Source organism: Lygodium microphyllum, chromosome 19, assembly GCF_053477565.2.
Source record: "Lygodium microphyllum isolate KBCC chromosome 19, Lygodium_microphyllum_v1.1.10, whole genome shotgun sequence".
NCBI lineage: Eukaryota > Viridiplantae > Streptophyta > Polypodiopsida > Schizaeales > Lygodiaceae > Lygodium > Lygodium microphyllum.
The window spans coordinates 39,881,851-39,888,859 of record NC_141153.1 but is presented as its reverse complement, the minus strand read 5'-3'; the positions used below and the strand labels follow the sequence as shown (position 1 = coordinate 39,888,859).

At 46.5% G+C, this 7,009-nt stretch overlaps 1 pseudogene; it reads right to left on the bottom strand.

Moving 5' to 3' along the window:
• Positions 1-325: 325 nt before the first annotated feature.
• LOC148019776 (uncharacterized) lies at positions 326-2,714 on the bottom strand (annotated as a pseudogene).
• Between the last annotated feature and the right edge of the window lie 4,295 nt (positions 2,715-7,009).

Here is a 7,009-nt window from a genome sequence, read left to right as displayed (position 1 = left end):
CGAGAAGTTGTCTGCCACTACTACTTCGGCCAATAAAATCCATTGAAGACCCAGCGAAAACACGCAAGCCCTTTCCAGCCAGATGATCACAAGGCAAATTAAGGCAGGGATTAAGTGTGTAATTGGAAGCTTTTGGCTGGGGATTAAACCGTTAAACTCCATCGTGTCTGCACCCGAACGTGCAGGCCCAACAGGTCGTCGAACATGCCAATGCAGACTGAAAATACAGGAGCGAGAGAGAAGTTCTGTGAGGGGCTCTCGATCAAGCTTCCTAACGTTTAGAACCAATTATCAAAACCGACAAAACACACGAAACGTCATCGTAACTTTTAGTTCTGATTTTTAGGGCAACGGAATCTTTGTCACACGCACCCAAACAAGGCACAAGGCGCAAATTACAGAGCAGTCAGGGGTAATCCAATGCTTCAGTAAGGGCTGGTAAATTTTCATGAGTGGTAGCTTACAAGGCCCGAGGGGAGGGGTAATTTCTCTGTTGTGTATCGAGGAAAGCCATGGTGGTTGTGAAACAGCACCTTGGAAGCTTGAAAGTTTGAGAGGCAATCGCTGTGTTTACTACATCAATGGGTGGCCTAAACAGATGAAGCAGAGGAGACAGGTGCAGAGAGAGGGAAAGGGAGAGGGAGGGAGATGAAGAGGAAGAGATGAAGCATGTGCTGGAAAACCTCCAGAAGCATGAATCCCCTCTGCTAGTTCTTAAAACACATAACTTAAATTGTGACAAGGTATCCTGGGTATCCTGTAAAACCTCCAGGGTTGAAGCATCAAGCTCCTCTGCAAGTTTTTAAAACATAAGTTAAACTTGTGGTAAGATGTCCTGTAAAAGCTCCAGGGTGGAGGCGTGCAGCTTCTCCCAACTTCTTAAAAGACATGAAAATTCTGCACGCTCCCTGAAGCTTTACCCCATGCCACTGCGAGCACTGTTAAAAAAACTTGCACAGACACGGCTTTCGCGTGTGACTGACCTTAATTTTGCTCCAATGTCAAGGACCAGGACGAGGCAGGACTCCATGCGGAGAAGCACCTCCTGCCGCTGCTGCGTTTCCTCCATACTGAGAATGCGCAAACGGAAACTCCGCCCTGGGGACATGGAAGGGGTACGGGAAACGCCGAGGAGGGGGAGAAGACGGCGAAGGCGACGGGGAGAGAGGCGGGGGGTAAGATCCATGTCGTTGCGGGACTTGCTGGTTCGATGGCGGATACAGGAAGCTCCCAGCTGGTGAATTCACCGGCATGTTCGTGTTTTGGCCGAAGGAAGGGGATCCGAAAGGAGACAAGGGAGAAGACCTGTATGGAGCGGGGGGGCCACCGTAGCCAGCAGGTCCGGGAGAGTTAACAGGCGCACGAGGAGGGAGGAGGGGGGAATTGGAGGGAGGGGGACCAGGGTGAGGGAAGCGGAGGCCGAGGCCGGCAATGGATGAAGGACGGGAGGGAGATTCATGGAGGTAAGACTGAGGGGAGGGGGAATAAAGGGAGGAAGGATCGGTGAGAGGCTGGATGGGGGGAGGGGGAGGAGGGGCGGCAGGAGGATGGAGCTGGTGCTGGGGCTGAGGCTGAGGCGGGGGGGAGGGTGGGGAGGCGAGGCAGGAGAGGACAGGAAGGGGACCTCCTCTCGGCTCGTCTTCTTGACCTTCGGCGCGATGTCGTCGTCCCGGCTCACAGGCACAGACAGGCCCGGCCCGAAGACCACCCCCCGGTACAGCGTGTCCGAGTCCCCCACCCGTATCGTCACCAGGTAGCCTGCATCGAACGAGCCGTCCACCACTCCCTGCACCTTCTCCCCTACCAGCACCGGCACGCCTCCAGGTGCAGGAGAAATCCCGCTCGCGTTCTGCGCTTCCCTCTGCGGGGACGACCCCGCTGCCGCCATCACCGCCGCCGTGCCTTGCAGCTTCCTCCGCACGTACGCCCTCTTATGGCCGTGCCTTATGGCCACAATCTTTCTCCTCCTCCTCCGCTTCACGCCCCCCGTGGCCGCCATCGCCGGCGCGGCCGCGGTTTCCTTTGCCGTCTCTCCCGGAAGCAAAAGCATGTCTGCCTTTCTAGGCCTCCCTCTCCTCTTCTTCGCGGGGGAAGGTCCGTCGGCTTGTTGCTCTTGTTGCTGCTGTTGCTGCTGCTCCTCCTCCTGCTGCTCGTCGTCTTGCTGCTGCGGCTCTCCCTCGCCGTATGAGCTTTGATCCATGGCTTGCAGTCCAAGGCACGCCTGGAGATATGGTTGGAGCTCTGGCCTCTCACACTTCGGGGAGCATGGTGGACGAAAGCTGCGTGCAGGACCTCGAATTACTCTCCCTGGAGCCTCGAGTTACGGACTGGGGGGGGAAGGGGGGGAAAGCGAGGGAGGGGACGGGGTGAAAAGACGGATGGGTGGGAATTGGAAGTCATGCCCTGGCCAAGGCAATCAATCTCTCTCTCTCTCTCTCTCTCACTATATATATATATAACTGCGAGTCTCTGTGTCTGTGCTTGCACAGGCGATGGCAGCAGTACCTTCTGCTACAGGGAGGGAAAGATGTGCAAACAATGGGGAGAAATGAAAGTTAAAAAACAGCAACAGCAAGCGGGAGTCGGATGCGGGACATGGGAGGTCAGATGCCCTTTACAAACACACTGTCTGTCTGTCTGTCTCTCTCTCTCTCTCTCTCTCTCTCTTTCAGAGAGTCTCTCTCATATCAAAGTCCCTCCGTGTGAAATTGCTCTCTCATCAGAGAGTCTCTCTCATATCAAAGTCCCTCCGTGTGAAATTGCTCTCTCATTGTGTGTGTGTGTGTAAGTGAGTGAAGGAGTGAGAGGTTTTGCTTTGCAAGGTCGTCTGAGAGTCGTTGCTTGTTGTTGTTGTTGTCGTTGGACTGACGGGCCACAAAAATGCAGAAAGTGCCGAGATATTGCCCTCATTCTTGTGTTTTTCTGCCCGTTCTTTTGAATATTATTATTGCCATTATTAAATTATTTAACGAGGGAGAAATTGAAATTTCGCGTCCCGAGGTTCGTGTTGTTGTACACGCACACGGGCTTTTTGCTGGAGAGAGAGAGAGAGAGAGACACACACACACACACACAGAGCGCGAATCAGACCAATGAATATCATGGTGGGTGGGGCGGGGCTGTCATCATGCTTCCCGCTCGGACCTTCGACCTTTACCTACGTTTACCATACGCATCATCCACACAACCATGGCCGGCCCCCCCCCCCCCGGGGTGTTCCTACGAAGGGAAAGAATTCCCTCTCATCAAGGGAACGACATCAGCGCTGTGGGCCGCCCCTCACCAGCAGCCTTGTTCGCCATGTAAGTCGTAAAGCTGCTTTATCTCCCGTCTCCCTTTGTTGCACTCTAGCCCATATGCATATGTTCACATACTAGTCCCCTCACTCACATGTTGGAGATTATAGGACATTTTTGGGCATTGCAAGGTAGGTAGCCTTTCACACGAGCTGATGGGAGTGCTTGCTGGACACAAATTCTAGCTTGTAGTCCGGCATACTAAGGGTGGGTTCAGACTTTGACGTCCGACACAATTGGTAATCCTCGTGTCCGCCAAGAGTGTGTTCCAATTAAAAGGAAGCCATATTGTTTTCAAGGATGTGGTTCTTGGCAAATAGCTACGTGGGAGTGCCCTATTGGTTTTAAAGTTTGTCAACAAGGGTGATGGGGGTTCAACCCTTGAAGAAATTCACTTTTTCAAAGTTGTCCAGCCCAACCGGTGCGGAACTTAGTCAAAAAGCCAAGTTTTACAGGGTGAATAGAAACTAGACCCGTCTACAAGCATGTCCTTTTTCTCATTTCCGGGCATGGAGTCTGAACCCACCCTAAACAAGCCTTAGAGACTGTTAGGAACACTCTAAGCACATAAGTTGCCATGATACATAAATGTTTTCAAGCTTCAAATGGCATGTTTTCTTGTAATATATAATGTGGAGAGTCAGATAAGAGCCACGCCCCACTCCAATCAATTGACTCAAGTGGGGATGACAAGGGTAATTAAGCTACACGGTCACACCAAAGCCTTCATCATGGTGTGTAATCAAGGATAGTGAGGAGAGAGAACAAAACGGCACGTTGATAGAGGAGAGAGAAATTGTTTGCTCTTCACCAAATCCAATCGTTTGTAGCCACATCCATTTACTTCAAGAATGATGTTGGTCCCTCCAAAAATGGAGAAATTACATTATACAAATGTTGTCAAGCTTCAAATGGCATTTTCCCTTGTAATGTATGATGTAGAGAGTTAGAGATAAGAGTCGCGCCCCACTCTAATCATTTGACTTGAGTGGGAACAACAGGAGTAGTTAAGCTACACGGTCACACCAAAGCCTTCGTCATGATGTGCAATCAAGGACAGTGAGGAGAGAGAACAAAATGGCGCATTGCCAAAGGAGAGAGAAATGGTTTGCTCTTCACCAAATCCAATCCTTTATAGCCATAAACATTTACTTCAAGAATGATGTAGTCCCTCCATTTTTGGAGGAACTACATTGACCTAGCAAAGTCGCGAGAAAGGAGATGATCAGTGGGCCCAAAAACTTCCAAAAGTTGAGTTGACCTAGGAGTGTCCCAACTCTAATTGAGACTTCAAGTTGAGCCAACACTTATAGGGTGCTAGGGACATTCTAAGGGCACAAGTTGAGCCAACCCTTATAGGGTGCTAGGAACACTCTAAGGGCACAAGTTGCAATTATACATAATTGTTGTCAAGCTTCAAAGGACATGTTTGCTTGTAATGTCTGGTGCAGAGAACACTTTGATTGAAACTTTAAAACTTCAAGTTGCTTTTTTTTCTTTACACATCAAAGATTAATTATATTTCATTTAGCTAATCATGCAACAACCATGTAGCAAAAATGCATGGCAAGGAAGTCAACACTAGTGATCTCAACAATGCATTTGTATGTGCACCTTTCCAAAAATGGTATCTTCCAACAATTGCTTAAACCCATAATAAAATACATGGGAATAAATTTAACAAAAGTAGGACATTATGGCTAGTTACACATGACCATGGCAATCAAACAAGTACCCATTTAGTAGGCACATATTTTGATGCCAAGAGTCAACTTGTTCACCACTCTTTGCACATTGGGTATTCCACAACTTCTTATTTTTCCTTATTTGAGAAAGACTTGAAATTCAAAAGATGCTTCAAGGGTGTACCCAAGGTTTGGACTCACACACCCATCTGCACACCCACACGCTCAAATCACTTAAGCTACAAATCCAATGGCACAACTTCTTAATGTTGAAAAGGTAGAAAGGCTTGTGTCCCCCACTGGTCTTTACACATTGGCCACCTGCAAAGCATGTTGTAGCACTTCTTCCTTATTTATTGTTGGAACTCATTTAGGATGCTACCAAAAAGTGCATCAACAACTTATGGGTAGGGAAGCTCCCATACCCAAATTTTGAGAAAATGCATAGGCAATGCAGCAAGATGCACCCAATGAAGACAATGTCATCTCAACCATGTATGTAAAGGGGGTTGCTCAACACATAAAAGCAAGGCTTTCATTTGTTCTTTAGCAATACTGGCAAGGAGCTCCCCGCCCCATGTGTAACCACCCTAAGGATATTATCAAATTTTGAGTTAATTCATAAATTCATGACCATCAATATACCTACATTGGCCACACCTTATGTACAATGTGTTCACACAAACTTTGATGGTAGAAAATTTGCATATGATTGCATAATGTATGGCAAATGACAACAATTCATCATGGGCACATAGATGCATGCTAGGAAACTTTACATATGCAAATGCCACTCTTGGTCCCCTTTTTTGGCTAAAAGTATATAACAATATTCATCTCCAAGGATAGGTCATAATTTCAATATAAGCCTAGTACTTAGATAGCTCTAGAACTTTAAGACTTGTATGTAGTTTTCAAGTTCTCATTTGAGCTAAAAGAGGATTTAGGATTTCTTCTTAATCTTGAGTTTTGGAAGAGTTAAACTTCCAGACCTTATTTGTGTCCATGTACCTCTCCTCCTTCTTTCTCATGAAACTCTTCATTGAACCTTGGAAAAACATCATCTTTCATTTTGCATTTGAGTATTTTGGTTCATAGCTCTTTTTAGTTTACTTTATTTCATGTTTCATGGTTGGAATTAGCTTAAAGATCAAGTGTTCAGCAATATGTGTTAGCTTATGGGTGTCCCAAAGCTAATGTTGTGCCCCAAAAGAGAGGTAGCTCAACCCCCCTCACTTAGCAATTCTAAATCTATCATCCAATTTTAGCCATGTACACGAAACAAAGAACTATGTTGAAGTGAGTTGAGTAAGACTATGTCAAACAAAAAGGCATGAACAAGAATGCAGCATAAGATAATGTCTCTTAATATTCAATAAGTGTTGCATGAAAATAAAAGCATGTAGATGGAGGAGAATAGCTCCACGACATTCTAGTCACTTTACTCTAATTGTCCCCAACTCCATGACCAAAAAGCAAGCAAAAAAGGCCCACAAAGCAAAAAGTAAAAGTAAAAGACAAAAGGTCCTAAAGTATGGGAAACCCTATTGCTTTGGAAAAGGACCTATACTAGTCCAAAAACAAAAGAGAGTTTGAGCTTGCCTAGTTCTTGGCCTTAAAGTGGTCACCCATGGACCATTTCCCCAAAACTAAGCATACTTGAAGTGTGATGGCCTCAAGGTTGAAATACAAAAGGAACAAGAACCAAGTGGTCACAAGCTAATGTTGGCTCATCCTTATGCATAGTCAATCTCCTTTCTACTATCATCATGCTTTCACCAAAATATGAAAGCGTCGCATAATGATGGCTTTCATCATCAACACATGGCATCAATTAAAGCATCACTATGAAGCATTGTTAAAGTGATGCTTGTAGTGCACTAATGTGTCACATAGACAACACTATGTCGCATGCCTTGCGTGGCCCAAAATCACATTAGTGATATAGAGCATTATTTGGAGCATGCATTTCTTATATGATATCATGCCTCATTAGTTTCTTAAGTGATGCATTGTGATATGTTTGAA